The sequence below is a fragment of the Gambusia affinis genome, linkage group LG19 (assembly GCF_019740435.1).
Source record: "Gambusia affinis linkage group LG19, SWU_Gaff_1.0, whole genome shotgun sequence".
NCBI classification, from domain to species: domain Eukaryota; kingdom Metazoa; phylum Chordata; class Actinopteri; order Cyprinodontiformes; family Poeciliidae; genus Gambusia; species Gambusia affinis.
The window spans coordinates 18,239,572-18,256,542 of record NC_057886.1 but is presented as its reverse complement, the minus strand read 5'-3'; the positions used below and the strand labels follow the sequence as shown (position 1 = coordinate 18,256,542).

Here is a 16,971-nt window from a genome sequence, read left to right as displayed (position 1 = left end):
ATTTATCTTGGAGGCAGGGGCAAAACTGCAACACAACAACAAAATAAATAAATACATAAAAACAGGAATTACATAAGAGCACAAGTATCAGATCGGCAGTCCCATTTCCACTCACATACAATACATCCTCTACATGTCACTGTTGGTCATCGTCTGGACCACCTGTTACCCTGTCCACGCCCAGTTAGTCTGCCATTTATCAGATTAATGGAGAGTGGTACAAATGAATGTTTCAGACGGTTATATTTACACAGGGGAACCCGGAACCTTCTTCCAGAGTTCATAAGGACATATTGGCACGGACTTTGCTGTAGCACTGCGACCAAAGTCATGACGGCTCCTCCTTCACAAAGAGACAAAGAGTACATTTTCTTCTACTAGCTACTAGCTAGAATACTGATCAACATATTTGATGTATTTGCTTGATGATGTAAAACATCTTGAACTGTCTTGTTGCTGAAATGTGATGTACAAATAAACTTAACTTATCTTTTCTTACTGTCTCCATGTGTTTTGGTGAGACAAAATACTGAAAAATCAGAAGTTTGTGCCTGGACAAATACATTTTCAGAGTGTTTGATGCCCATTGTAAACTATCAGATCAGAAACCGGAACTATCTGAAAACCCTGCTGTGATTTCAGCGTAATCTCAATATTTGTCTTTTTTTTTCAGTCTCCAGATAAAATATATTTGATCCACAAAATACTCATGCATGACTTCACTTGCAGTCATATCATGTTTAGCCAGGAGTTACAGTCTGAAAGTCATATCACTACAATATTCTAGTTTCATAACTCATCATTTAGTTATTAGCCATTTTCTTATGCAGTGCATTTGCAGGGTATTTAAATTCTTAAATCAGTGTGTTTTCAAATATTACAAGGTGGCTGTCCTCAACAAGATTTGTTTTTATCCCTAATACAAAAGAATATACACTTTTCTGAACTATTTTTGACTTTGAAATTCAAGATTAAATTCCCGTGTTGATGGTGATTGATTGCCATTTGAAGCTTGGTTTATTTTATGTGGCATCAAAACCATGGAAAAAGTCAGCAAGAGAATGGTGCTGTCATCTGTCAGTGTAACAGTTCAGCTTTGTATCTATGTCAGTGTGTGTGAGCGTCACGCTTTTATTGCTTTATAACTCCTATAACAGCACCGGTAATAAAAGCTGAACATGTGCCTGCCGTGTATTAGTGCACTTCACTTACCCTCCCCTCACCTTCACAGAAAAAACGGTGTTCAAAAAGAATCACACTCTTTTGGCCTGAATTTATCCAACAGTCCCTTTTCTGTTCACCATCGGTCAGGAATCGCAGACCAACTCACAACCTTTCAACCTCATTCTCTTCTATTCAAGCAGCACTGAGGTGCAGCAGTGAAAAGTTTCAGAGGAACTCAGGCTTCTGTTTCTCTAAACTCATTTTCAACCTCCACTGATTTCACAATCTATTGAGCTTTTTTCATGATTACGTGAGCTGGGGAATCATTTAGACAACACGGTGTAGGTGGATGTCCTTTTGTCAGTATGCACAGCATCTGTGTGGGCTGCCTGCTGGCCTCAGCTCTCTTATGGATGGGGCACTGGAAGCCACAGGCTGCAGTCTGACAGATGCAGACTGGTGGGCGCCTGATTGCTAACAGCCCGCAGACAGACGCACAAACAGTGGCTGCAGTGAACCAACTCTTGGTGTGAAATCATGGCCACAGTGGGAAAGGTATACCACACATGCGTGCCCAAGTCCTCTTTGACCTTTGACCTGGAATCACTTTGTATAATGAGTCATATGTTATGAATGAAAAAACAATACTGTGTAGGATGAGGAATGTGTCTTCAGTTTTGATGCATATGTAAATGATATAATTACTTCATTTGTTGGTCTCTGAATTTACATGAAAAGAAAAATATGCCTTTTGTTTGGTAATTAAAATAGTGTCATTCCTTTGGGTATATGCTACAGTGAACTAATCTTGGATTGCATTGTCTATGCTTGTTACATTTAATCTTTCATTACTTAAAACACAAAGCCAGGACTTAAAATTGCATAAGTTTGGATCGGTTCTGTTTTGGTTTACCCTTCTTTAAATAGAGCAAATAAAGCGTTGCATGTATGTTGTTTTGTGTTACTGTCTGGTTTGTAGGACTTTTTAATGAAAGCAAAATGCATGAATGCACCATTTGCTCTCACAGAAAGTTTAGGAAGGTTAATTGTATAATTTGAATACTAACAAGGTTTTGAGTTTTCTGCATTTAATGAAGTATCTAGAGAGAAGGACGTGGCTAGATAGAGATGCTAGTGTTGGATTTCAGAGAATGCGTGATTATCAGAATTAGCCTTACTTCAAGTAGGTTTCTGGCACAGGGCATAGGTTGAGGATCCTGTAGAGCAGGGGTCTCAAACTGCAGTCCTCGAGGGCCACTGTCCTGCAGTTTTTAGATGTGCCACAGGTACAAAACACTGGAATGAAATGGCTTAATTACCTCCACCTTGTGTAGATCAGTTCTCCAGAGCCTTAATTATTCAGTTCTCCAGAGCCTTAATTATTCTATTCAGGTGTGGTGCAGCAGAGGCACATCTAAAAGTTGCAGGACTGCGGCCCTCGAGGACTGGAGTTTGAGACCCCTGCTGTAGAGGCTTAACCTGATGGTGGACAAGTAGGCTGTGTTTTCCTTTGACGGTTTGCTGATGGCATTTTTGGGGTGGATGAATAAGAAAGAGAATGTTGGCTGGTTAATCAAGTATTTAGGTCTAGCAGTGAAGAAAATAATAACGAATAAATGAATGAAGGTAGGATCGTCTAAGAGAGCAATATTCAAGTGGTCTGAACCAGGGAAGAGATTGTAAGTACAGAAAGGACACTTCAGGAGAGTTTCAGGTAGAATATTGTGACCATGACAGTAGAGCTAGTGATGTTTAACACAAGTGTCCAAAAATGTTTTTAGAGTTAATTCATAATTTAAAAAGGTGGGCAAACACTTTTTTCACATGTAGGGCCAGGTTCATTTGGGTCGCTTTTTTAACCTTACTAAATTAATAAATAATATTTTTGAAATGACATTTTGTAAAAAGAAATCTTTATCAGGGTCAATACTTTTTATCCATGTTTATGTCCAAAGATGGAACCACATATGGAGTCAGAGTTACAACATGGGCAGGTCACAGTAGACTAAATTTCACAGAGAGACACATTACACGGATACTCTTCTGAACCCTAATGGCCTGAATAAGACTCTGCAATGTCCTTAACATCCTGAAACTTTAGCCCTGAGTCAAGGCAAGAACATAACTGTACAAAAAGCACTTTTGATCTTTTAGGTGTGCACTGGTTTTATTTGCATTACACCAACTCAATCAATCTAGTTATTTTTTTATTTTGTTGTTAAAAATTTGTGTATAAGCATTGTCATATTTTTGTCTCAAATGGCAATATTTATGGGTTTTATTAGTTTACATCAAAGCAGTTCACTGGCAATAATTTAGTAACTTAGGAATATGAATTGTCTTCACATAGAAAGGAAAGAAAAACAAGAATTGACATTCCTTAGTTAAGAACTCTGTAAAAACTGACATTTGCATTTTATTGCTTTTAATGGCATTTATCCAACATTGTGATATTTTAAAATTGCTCCTCCTTTCCCCTTTTGACAATGTCAACAAGTATCCGTGTAATCTGTCTCTCTGTGAAATTTAGTCTACTGTGACCTGCCCAGGTTGTAACTCTGACTCACGCTTGGTCCAAGCTAGGATTGGCTAGGATGGATGGATCTTTAGTGGTATCCCAATTCTACAGCACAATCATTACTGGACCAAATTTTTCTCAGTGTAAATGCTGAGTAATGGTTGCCCCATATAGTTTCTGAGGGTGTAAAAGTCATGTGTCCTGGGTGTATTTTTAAACTCAGAAAGTAAATGTGGAAGTGTCAGCATTTTCTTCTTTCTGTAGACGTGGGTTTGACATGAAGTATCAGGATTACTATTTCCTGGTTTCTTTTTATATTATGCATAATAAGTTCTGAATAATCTTAATGGGAGGTACATCCATCACAACTGTGAGATTTTCCTCTCTTCCACATCTCTATTGGTGTGTGTGTCTGCACTGTCTGGTTGAGATGCTTCTAAAGACATTTTGTATGATGAAAGAAGGCATCGGTTCCACTGGATGAATAATTAACTGGTTATTTTTACCCTTTTGGGGGTATGAAGCGGCTGCCAGTATGTGTGCAGACAGGTGAGAGGATTGCTGACTGTATAAACGATGGCATTGAGTCAGAGGATCTCATGGCTTCATGGGCGTGCAGCCAAGCTTGTTAATAAAAGGCTCCAAGAGTAGCTTCTGCTGAATTCAGAGTTTCAAGTTTGAATAATTCAAATGCAAATGTATTGTGAGTTTATGCGACAAACTGCAATGCTGTTCTTGTAAATAAAGCCATTAAAACACAGAGGAGGGATCTAATAGAGTGTTTGTGTTGTATCTGCTTTCTGTAAAGAATTCTGCATCAAAGTTTAAGCAGTTGTCATCACAAAGAAAGTAAAGAAGTCAAAAATAACTCTTGTGAAGAAGAGTTAGCTTTAATGGTCAAAAGGTAAACACTAGCAAACACTAACATTTTCTTATACTGTCTAATATACACTGTTTTCTTTCTAATTTAATGGATGTGGAAGGAGAGGAGGGTAAAAACAGACTTAAAGAGGGGATGAGGCAGTTTTAATTATATTTGTTTTGAATCCCCCTGTCAAAATAGCTTCTCATAGTAATCTCAGTAAGCACATTTGAGCTGGACACTATTTAGAGCTCCGTTCCCCTGGTAATGGGGGAGGGCAGCCAACCCTAAACCTAAACTAGAGTATCTCAGCTGGGAGAGCTGAGAGTGCCACCATCGGGTATTTTCAGCCTTTCTTCCATCAAACCCGTAAATAATCCTTGTTCATTTCATAGTCACAGGGTGCAGTCTGCATGTCACAGCTGTTAGAATAGCCTTGTCTTCTTTGCAAGGCTTTTAGTGTAGGAGGTGTGTTTATACCAGCGGTCATACTGAGGCAGCCACCATAGGAGCTCGGCCTTCCTCCCTGAGTGTTGGCTGAGTTTGCCCACGCTCCCCTCTCCACTTGTGCTGTCTGTCTCTTCCAGCACCCAAACTGTCAACTATCTACACAGGGAACATGTAGGATTAAGGGTGCCAGGAGTGGACATAATTTTACAACACAACATGGCAAGTTATGTTGTTTTTTTTCTCCCAAGCTGTTGGGGAAATTATGGTGTAAGCTTGACACCTTGACTGCTGGATGATAAGTGCAGACGCAGGGAGACAATAAACATCATGGAGGATAATACTTTGGTTTAAGTGACATTTCACTTTCCCTGCAGAGCCACTGATAAGATGATAAAATCTTGAATTTTTCCACTTGTCTTTGTCGACAGCCGATTGATATTTCAGCAGCACAAACAGCATTTCAGACCTGTGGAGATGCGTGACATAAAAATAAGTTCATTGGTTGTTCACTTGGTTGCTCACTGCAGACTTCTTTGTAGATCAGAAACGGAAAGGCTTCCTGAGTCTTGATGTTTGTGCTGACTAAGTATTTAAAGGAATTTAAATGGCACTTGCACAATTACTCATGGCTTCAGATCAATGTCATTCTGTCTCACTCAGTGGGTTACTCAAAGTAAAGGTTACACCAAGGATTAGTAAGACTTCAGCAGTTCACTGCATTTGGTTTAATAAACTTGTCAGAATATATTATGATCAGACTTCTCTTTTTTGTTTTGATGTTTTTTTGTATCATTATGTGACTCAAAATAAACAAGAATAATACACATGTTAACTTCAACTTAAATATCTTATATTGTGTGCTCTTCACAATTATTGACTCACTTAAAGATGTCTGAAATTTTTTAAATATATTACTGTGTAATTGCAGTAGTATGTACTTTGTCACATGTTGAGTTTTTCTAAGTTTCACTTTAAGTTTCGCTCTGCATAGACTATAAAAAAGTTAATTGCGGTGTAACACGGCGGCCTTTTGTGGTTGTATTTTACAGTGAGGATGAAGCTTTGAGGCAGAGTCAGGTGGAAACAGCAGTGGTTTATTCATCACACAAATTCAACAACACTTCACAGGTGAAACTGCAGCCTTAAATAGTCCCAGCTGTGATGGACCAAACCACATTTAATTCACAGGGGAATCTCAATACATCAGTCTTCACCTATTTAAATAAAATACCTTTTTCTAAATACAAACATATCCGTTTACTTTTTATAAATACTCTATGTTTTATCATTACACCTTAATGAAACACAACAAAGCAATTCCCCCACCCCTTGTCAATGGCCTCTCCCGGAAACTATATATGGTGTCTGGAAACCTGGGGCAGTATTTGTCCAAATACCCTGAAGAGGACACAGAAAAGACAGGTGAGGCACTTCATATTAGCACTCCAAATTCAACAGATTATGCACAAACACTTGCTCAGTTTTACCCACCAGTATCTCATTGCTCTGAGTAACAATTATTCTCCCTTCACAGGCAACCACCTCTCTCGTCAATGAGGAGCAACTGTGCAGAGCTCAGAACAAAAGGCTACATGCTAATCACTAAAAATACTCAATAAATACAATTAAAACTTCTTGTGCGCAAATTGTTATTATGTGCAAACCTATGCTTATAATGCAGTGCTAAATAAAGTGCTTGTTAATAAAGTGCTTTTAAAGTGCTATACAGAGACTTAAGTAAAACTAGTCCCAGTAATGAAGAGCTCTTCATTACATGCAGATTATTTCCATTGAGAGCATTCCACTTAATAGAATGCTCTCTTGCCTTACCCATTTTGAAGGGTGTCTAGGAAAAATGGACATCTGTATCGTGTTGTGTTTTGAAAGAATAATTGGACTAGAGCATCACAGATCCTCCACAGTAGACATGATATGTTTTATTTCTGCAGATTCTTTTTTTTTTTGCCAAATCCACTTGTTTATAATTGTGCTAATTGGACAGAAAAGGCTTCGTTTTGGTCTCAGCAACCATCAGTCTGTGGAGACTGTAATGTACTCAAGATGCCATTATTTGCTGCAATTTTCTATCAATCAGCTTTTTAACTTCCCTGATAAAAAAAATTCCTGGGCTAAAAAAGGGTGTCTTATAAGAATTTTACTTTCTTATATAAGAAAGAAAGTCAAACATTATTGATTAAAGGTTCATTGGACTTTGTTTAATTTTTAAATGTAAAGTGGAAATAAAAATCTATATCAGTTACATTAGTATTCAAAGCATCGTTTGGGTTTCCAGAAATTGTACCACATGGTATATTTTTCTAAGATGAATTTTTTCCCCCCACTGGCCATCCAGTGGTGTATCTACCGTCCTACTGTGGATATGATCATACTGTTGCAGTAAAAGAGTAATTTATTTTATGGAGTGTTTTTTGACCCATCTTCATCTGGGATGCCAGTAACTGTGGAAAATGCATTACAGAGGCTAAACAATATGTTCCACTCTTTAGCCTCTGAAATGGGTTCTCCTGCACTTTACAAACATTGAATATCCCATTATGCAAACCAGCAGTCACTGCCTCCTCCTCTGAAATCTGAAATATTGCTTGCCCTGTCACTTGTCTCAGCACCAAATTGGCTTAGCCAAATTTAGGATTTGAATAATGTTTCCCACCTTTTTCATCTCCACCTAAACTGAGTCAACTCCATTCAGTGACGCTGTAATGGTTCTTTCATTTCTGAGCATCATCAGTCCTCTCCAGTACAAAACAAATCAACCTACCTCAAGGTGAAATCAGGACTACTCTCCATTAAATCCATTTAAATGACAGGTAGACATCCTCACAAAACCACAAAAAGTATTTAGAGTCTGGCTCTCCAGCTCAACTAAGCATCCTCTCATAGAAACCTTTATAAGTGGTCATATCTATGTTTAAGCAAAATGATACATGGTTTTTATGCTATTTTTAAAATTAAATTCATTGTCGTCTTGCCATATTCAACAGAAGGGAAAATGTTGTTTTATTAGTTTCTAAAAGGCCCATGGTAAATATGAAGGAGCTGCAAAGATCCACAGTTAAGGTGTGAGAATCTGTTGACAAGAGAATTGTGAATAGCTGAAAAAAGCCATAAGAAGTCTCATTCTGGGTTTTTGACATGCAATGTAGGGGGTACAGCAAATGTGGAAAGGGAGACCTTTTTGAAATATATGAGAAACATTTGGTGTAGTGCAAAACTAACACTGAAGATCACAGTGTACATCGACACCCATGGTGAAATATTGTGGCAGCATCATTGAGTGGGAATATTTTTTTAGCAGCTCAAAAAACACTAGCCCTAGTTGATAAAATGGATGGAGCTAAACATTGTTTAGCCCCGAGGGAAAGCAAGGAGACTGCAAAATCTGGGATTATACTAAACATACAGCCAACAATGGAATATTTAAGATCAATGCATATCCACACATTTTAATCATCCACATAAAGTTCATATCTGATAATACATTAACAAGAATAACTGCCAATACATGGACATTAATTTTCAGACATGCTCACCATCCAGACTGAACTTGAGCTATTTTCTAATTACAATGGGGGAAAATGTCTTACTTCAAAAGCCTTGTAGCTGTAATTACAGTAATGCAATCAATGATTTAAAGGGTCTGAAAACAAATGAGGTCACATTTCTTGGATTTTCATTAGTTAGAATCATGAAAACCCTATATGATTTTTCAAATGTTTTCCCAATAAACACCACTTTTGTTTTGGCCTATCACATAAATCCCAATTAAATGCAATGATTTGTAGCCATAACATAAGAAAATGTAAACAGGTTCTGGGGTAGTATAGCTTAAACAGTGAACTGAGAGGCTATGGTTCTTTTTGCTTAAATGTCTCCTGTTTCTATATTGGCCTGTGCATTATGAATTATGAGTGTATCATGACTTTGACTTGTATACACAAAGGGAATCAAACCTTACAGATAAATGTCTTGTGAGCAATTGTGTCCTCAAGATAAATTTAACTGAAAGATTAATCATTAGAAATCTTCTCCACAACCTGCTTTTGTGCTACAAAAGCCTTAAGTTTCTGAATTGTCATATTTAGATCATGCCTGAACAATTGCAATAATTTAATGTATAGTTTTGTAATGGGACAGTTCACTAATCATCTTTTGTATGTAAATGTCTTAATCTTTACATTTAGGGGATTAGATGTAATTGAAAGTGTTCAAGTTTTACTCATTTTCTGTGGTTGTGCCTCTTAGCAAGAGAAAAATGACTTCTGAATACAACTAAATCCTATTCAGTCTTCTACCTGTTTGTCCTGATATCATTAAAGCTTTGCTTTTTTCATTTATGGTGTTGTTCAGTGGCAGTGCAGGGCTTTGAGGCTACAGTGTTTGTATGAGGCCATGTATCATGGGTTGTGAAGACATTAGGGGGCATGATACATTGCGTCTGTCATTCTCTGAGCTGCAGCTGCATTGCTGTGACTTTCTTGGCCAGGCCGTCCATCTCCACATTTCATAGCTCCATCGTGACTGCAGCAGGGAGATGAGGAATTTGCCTTGCCCTTGCCAAGTCCCCCGTGCAGCCACTTGCTTCCTCTCAGAGAGGAGCATCTGCATCCTGTTTGGCACTTCCTGGCTTGCTTGGGTCATCCCCCAGACTACGTCATTACAGAGGACATCAGGCTGCATTCTCCATAAATTAAATCTGGGACTGCATTTGCACAGGGACACACAGTCTGAGTTTAACCCTTGAGGTGCACTTCAAATAGCTTTCCTGTTATTGTTTCTTTTTTTATTTCTGAAGCCTATGAGTATGTGCTGTAAGTTTGATCATGTCTATAAATACCCTTATGGTGTTGTTTTTTTGTTTGCACACAACATCTGAATGTAGAAAAAATGTTTAAATAAATAACGTGTGCAGTATAATGAACTTCAACTTTTTTCTAAGCAATATTTTGTGTCATATTTTGTTCATACAATTTCACGTAGGTTGGAACATGAATTCTGCATTATTGTGTTAAATAATTTATCAAAGATCTCTATTGACTTTGTATCTCAGGGGTGGCGGCATGACCTCTCTTTGAAGGGAGGGCTTTTTCATTGGATTCTGTGATTCTCTAACATTTTAACCCTTAACTCTATAAACCACAAACTTTTATTTTGAGTGTTTATTTTCAATCTAAAGGGGGCCAAGTTATGTTTTTGTGTACCCGCTTACTGCTTGGTGCAAGTCTTTATTCTAGTTTCTTGAGGGTTACAGCTGAGATCAGTAAGAGTGGTTCAATAACACTATTCTGCCCAGTTTGTTGTTGTCATTGGAAACCGACATTTACCTGCCACTTTATTAGGTACAGCATTTGAACTCCATGCTGATAGTACAAGTAGATTTTACTCATTTTAGCATCTAGATGTGTTGCAGATGACTTACAGATTTTTAAACAATCAGAATAGTCCAGAAATTCTCACAGAATAAAAACAGACCATTTGCTGTTAGATAATAACAGTAAAATGTGATTATAACTCACGTAGCCTTTTTGGTTGGATGAATGTCATTATCAGCTCATATGCTAGGGTCTGAATTTAGCATAGACAATATGAAAGAATGGCTTTATTGCTTCAACTTTTGTCTCACACCAAAAGTTGAAGCTGGTGATAGTATTGTGATGTGGGTAATATTTTCTTGACACATGTTGGGCCCTTTAGTACTGGATGAACATTATTTAGACGCAAAAGCCTACTTGGGTAATGTTGCTGACCAGGTCCATCCATTATGACAACCATTTATCCATCTTTTGATGGACAAGGCTTTCAGAATAATTCAGCAGATTGCAAAGTTAAAATCTTCTCAGTGGTTTCTTGAATATGGCAATGAGTTCAGTGTATTCCAGTGGGATCGACAGTCACCAGATATGAATCCATTAGTTCAGCAATGAGGTAGACTGGAAGTGTTAATAAAATGCAACTGTAAACTCTGGGGAATCTGTGTGACGCTGTCATGTTCAAGAACCAATAAAGTTTCATAGGAAGATTGGTATTTTGCTAAGTCTGTCCTACAAGAAAATAAAACATTTCAAAAGGCAATTGGGGGTTGGAATTGTTACTAGCAGCCTGTACCTAAAAGGTGGCCACTGAGTGTGGAGTCCATATTCTCAGACAGATGTGCTTTCAACAGGCTCGTCTTTTCATTTTTCAAATCACAGTTACCAAATAGTGATAAACGATTAAAGTGGCTTTTGATCTTAAAGGAGCCCCCTGCTGGTTGCATCAGTAGGTTTATATTCCTTGAGGAAGAAACTAATCACTGGCTTGCCATACCAAATGAAACACACCCCCGACCAGTCTGTGAAATTGGATAGTTTGAAACTGTTTCAAGTGTGGAAAAAAAGTTTGTTCATTGATAACAGTATTGGAGCTCCAAATCAATAAGACATATCTGACTTCTTCCCTTGTGACTTGAAAAGGCTTTTTCTTTCTTTTCTTGTTTTTTTTTTTTTTTTTTTTTTTTTTTTTTTTATAAATCAAAGGAAAGTTTATGAAGCGTTTTTTTCACGATGTCAGCAGGGGCTGCTTCTATAACCCTCCCGGCACCCGTCTTCAACCAGCAACCATTTATAGCCTCGCGGTGACAAACAATCTTATTATGAGATTTAAACTTTGCCTCTGCCAGTCTGGAGGATCAACATGCGCTCCCCTCCCCTCGCACCTATTCCTCGATGTTTCCCCAACTGATACTGTAATATCTGCCTACCTACACGCCTCCCCGTGACAGTGGTTAAACGCCGGTGTCAGCTCTCGGTGTAATAGAAAGACCCAGGCAGGGCTCTGGGTCTCTCCAGAATAACATGAAGGCGAGCCACGAGAGGAGCTCAGTGCTGAATTAAATCAGTCTCCGCTTAATGGATCTTCTAGTCTCGCTTCAGGCAGGCAGTTGCTCCTGAGCCGTCCTCAAACCGAAAGCAGCAAATCTGGATCTTTTGTTTTTTTAAATTCCGATTATTAATTTTACTTTAAATTGTTGCTTTTAATCTTCAGCACCGTAAATGACTCAGTTCTGTTTGAAAATGTGTTGTGCTCGTGGTGAGATACAGTAAGCCTTCCGCTTAGTATCGGGACGAAGGTTCCTGCTCCGCTATCACTCAGCAGGTAAGTTGATTTATTTTTTTAACCTAACTTTAACGTTGGAGACTTTGAAGAGCATTTATTATGATCTGCTTCTATGCTTTGCATTCACATGTTGCTAGTGGTAAATCTCTAAGCCCCATGTTGTGATTTAAATAATAGCGTGGCTGAAGTGCTTTGGCTGTTGTGTCAGTAAGTGGAACAAGTTAGTAATGCTTACCTCTTAAAAATTAATAGTTCAACTTGAGCACCAGTCTGCGCAAGCCAGTGGATTTTGCACTAGTTTCCGTGAGAGCTCATGAGCACTGACATCAGATGGATGGACGCAAGGCACGGAGAGCAATTTGTCGCGCCTGTCGTACCGTCGACATTTAGTTTCATTTTTTGTCACTCAAAATTGTTATTTTCTTTGAGTATAAGATTTGTATTAGCTTTTCAAGTCCATTCTAAGCTTACCGGGCACTTGGAAGCCGTGAACCTCATGCTTCAGCCGCTTCAGCACCATGGCCAGCTCCAGATCGCTCTATTTGATTTAGTTTACTAACTTTATTTATTAAATTCATAGAAATAAACAAATATCAGATAGTGGCAGTTGTTTTCCAAACTTTTTTTTGTCTTAAATATTTCTTTAAGACATCAATACTGCTATTTTCCTGGGCCCTCACACATCCTAACAGCGCATACAAAATGAGAACCTGCATCACAAATTTGCACGTACTTTTGACACCGTCAAGAAAAGTCAAGGAATACAAACTGAGACAACTTTAACAGAGTCATTTTAAGCGATCAAAAATATTTCATGCAATGCCATGCACTATTGGTGCCATGTTCTCGGAGTTGCCTTGTGCAGTCTCTTTCAGATTAGCTAAGGATTTTGCTGCATGTGTGCCATCTGTCTGAAGAAAGCATACTAATTGTTGTATCCTGGACGTGTCGCTTAATTTTAGCAGTTTCTCTTTTCGTAAGTCAGTACAGAAATAATCTTATAGATGTTGAGCCTGCTGGACAGTCTTTTCTGCAAATAAAAAATTACTGGTGAGATTGAGTGGGGCATCAGTGGGGACTATATCACCACGTTCATTGTAATGACGGGTTACACAAAATAAAAAGTGTAATCTTCTTTTATATATTTTTTTCTACCTAATTCTAAATTGTATCTATTAGTGGTATTAAAAAAGCTAGACTTCCTTTAAAGATCCTAAGCTCATTTTAAGCTGCTGTCAGTGTTAATCTTCTTCTAATATATTTTTTTAATTACTTTGGAAAGAATACACCTGTATTAGGATTTACCAGCCAAGTGGATCTTCCAACTTTTGATGGTGGGAGTTGTGACAGTTCCAAAACATCTCCGTTTTGCTGTTGCTGCTAAAGATGTCTCCTGCATTTGCCTTCCACATCTCCCTTTTCCTGTCCCCGTCTCCCTTATCTTGATTATACAGCTGGATGATTGAGTCAGCTGTTTTGTATGCAAGCTGCCTTGGCTTGGCTCTTTGTGGAGGAGAGAGAACGAGATCGTGCAGAGGATACTGAGAGAGAATTACAGAGGCTCATGACCATGAGAAGCAGAAAAGACGAGGCTGCCCTGTTCGATAAATTGCTATTTGAGGGAGACCGATATCCTGGGGGGGGACAGTGGTTTTAGAAATATGACTAACCTTTCTAAATGGAAATGGCATTGTGCATTGCAGTTTTCCACAAATCTTCGCATGGATTGATGAATCCAGATTGAATTCAAGTTGACAGTTTTCGGCATAAAATCTGGTTTTGTAACTTAAATATATGCATTAAAAGTGCTGTGTTGATACCAAAAGGTTTATTCATGTATGCATATTTTGTTCTCCTATCTTGTCAGTTCTGATTTTACGCTATAAGCTTTGCCCAATAAAACTGACGTAAACCTTTTTAATTCATTAATCAATTTATCAAAATAGAGTTATATTATAAAAAAAGTTAGAAGGGGCTAAATAAATCAATGGAGCACTGGTTGTTTGGTTAACAGCGTGCGAAACTGTAATCAAAGGGACCAAGCAGGGTTTGTAGACAAAGCTGTGAAACATATGGTACAACAGCATGGTCTAATTCAGTGGCACAGTTCTTGACAACCATTAATACTTATTGTGCTGTGAATACTGTGTGCCATTTTACAAGAGCAGTTCTGCCACCTCAGTTGCAAGTGTCACATGTGACTCTCAGCTGTTTTGTTAAAAGGAATAATGAGGCAATGCTTCTTGGTTTATGATGAAAGGACGGATCATAGAATTAGCCACAGGAGGAAAGCGAATGAAAGGAACAAACTGTTTATTTAGCAAAAAATGAATAAAAGAAGCAACATTTCACTGAAGCCTAACAGCATATAGTGCTTGCATGATACGCTGTAACATTTTTCTGTATTACAACCACAAACTTCAATGCATTATTTTAGGATTTTATTTGCTTGACCAACTCAGTGATGCATAATCATGAAAAGAAAGATAAAATATGTGTTCTAAATGTTTTAAAAATCTAATTCTTGAAAGTGTAGCCAGCAGTTTAATTAACCTCCCTTTATCACTAGATAAAAAAAGAAACATTTCAAACTCTTGCCTTCAGAATCTACCTGGCTAATAACAATAGTCGGAATGTGTCAAATTCAATTGCTTAATAAATACAGCTACTCTCCGAAGGCCTTGGAACTGGTGTACATCAGAAAACATTAGCAAACATCCGGCATTGTGATGACAAAAGGAAGACAACAGAAAAAATTTGAAATAATGATGTCAAAATATTTTAAGCATGATTATGAAGTAAATATTTGGTAACTAAATGTACCAATTTGCCATACAGTACCGTGGTGTTCAATCATTTGAAATGGATGACCAACAATGTTTCTTCATAGTAATGCATCATTTTCATATAAAGACTTTTAAAAATCGTGTCACAATTCATGCTGTGTGTTTTGACAGCGGCTGTTAATCAACCCATCAGTCTCTAAAAGTCTAATCTAAGAATTGCTAGTTTTCATTGCTTTTGACAGAGTTAGCCTTTTATGTGCAGAAATCAAAGTGGCATTATAGTGTAACGCACTTCACTGGAAGCAATGCAAACATATAATCAGTTGTTGTTCCTCTTAATCTTACCTCACTGATATCAGTAACAAGTGAGATGATTGCTATTTTGAGGACACAGAAGATATGAGTGAGCACAGTCCAAAAACAGACAGAAATAAGTTTGATAAGACACATCGACTAAATGTTGTTTGGAGTTGTATTATAAAACGTCAGCATCCTTTGCGGGCAAATTTTATACAGCAGATTTCCATCCTTCCTATCAGGTTTTTCACTTGTGTCAAGAGTTCTCTCAACTAATTACTATCCAAATCAGGGATGTCCACGCTTTCTGTCCTGTGGCCAAAATTGTTGAGTCAAAAGTACTCAATGACATAATATATAAGAAAACTACAAGCAAATAAGAAAGTCAGATTTTGTTGTTGTTGTTTTGTAGGAAAGGGATGTTATCCATCGTAGATCCAAAACGCCAAAATTTGTCTGTGCTCGATTGAACAAGCTTATTTTCAGTTTTAAGAGCAGGATTTGGATCACTTTCTCTCAAAACACAAGCTATATTTAGTCAAGTTGGCTTTTCAGTAAAAATCTTTGGATAAATGTGTTTTTTTCTTATTATAAGAGCATTGTTATAAAACAATATAAAAATATAATATAAACAATATAAAACAACAATGTACTTATTAATTCCACTGCAGGAAAATTATGTTTGTAATTTTCACCCTGATTTAAAAAAAAAGCCTCCATCTGCATTCGCCACCTCTTCTGAACAGACCAAATTAGCATCACTCTTAAACTGCAGTTGAAGGCCTCACAAAATCAATACAAGGTCAACAAATGGTCCATGGGCCACCGTTTGAAAACCTCTGATCTAAGTAATAATACAGACAATATCTGAACATATAATAAGGGGAGAAAACAATCATGTGAAAAATTTTGATTTGAATAGTTGTCTTTCACCTGCTTTAGTGCAGTGATTCCTGTTGGACCATCTGTTTAGAGATGTTTGTGGTAAAGGACAGGCCCACCAGAAACGCCCTCTGAGTTCTGCCTTGGGACAATTGGTATTAAACTGAAGTGTTAAGAAAAGTAATTTAGTGCTCTGTATAGAGAAACTATTTGCTTAGGATTTCCAATGTTTAACGAAGGCTGTAAAGAGGAGATAAGGCTGAAAAGACAAAAAGAAAAAAGAAAAAAAAAAGCTACCTCTCAAATGCAAACACACTCAGGCACATTTTCCTTTAGACAATGCAAAACAAAGACGTGCTGTTCCTGAGATTATATCTCCTTCAACTCTTAGGAAAACATTAACAAACTCCATCTTGAATCACCACCTTATGAGTATCTGCAAAGAGTAATTTCAGACCTGGGATTTAGGCCTATTTAGGGAAAATAGGCATTTAAATTTACCCAGAGCTGTTGATTGAAAGTGGCAGAAATATCGCAATAAATTCAAAGCTTGTCTCAAGAGAAAGGAAACACGGCAGATGCAACTATTATCTCTTAAAATTTCCATTTCTTTACCTGCAAACTTCTTCCTTATTTCTTTTTAAAGAAAGTACAGTAATGTAGCAGAGGGGTTTATATTTTAAAACCTGATCACCTAAGACAATATATATTGTGCACTTCAGGGGAAAAAACTGCTCAATAGACTGTAAGACCGATAAAATATGGGGGGAAATGTTGAAAATGTGCAGATTCACGCTGGCTTGTGAATCAGTCATCATTCATTTGGAAGTGAACACAAATGAATCCACCGCAAAATGCCAGAAACGTTCGTGTAGTTTCCTCAGCCACCTGCTGGTTGC

The 16,971-nt window shown here is 37.7% G+C and overlaps 1 protein-coding gene across 2 annotated transcripts in view; it reads left to right on the top strand.

The window, feature by feature from the left end:
- Positions 1-11,742: 11,742 nt before the first annotated feature.
- elfn1a (extracellular leucine-rich repeat and fibronectin type III domain containing 1a) overlaps positions 11,743-16,971 on the top strand; it is an 84,005-nt gene continuing 78,776 nt past the window's right edge. For both annotated transcript variants that reach the window (XM_044099443.1, XM_044099442.1), the window contains exon 1: positions 11,743-12,146. The gene's annotated coding sequence lies outside the window, so the exon portion shown is untranslated. The remainder of the gene's footprint in view (positions 12,147-16,971) is intronic.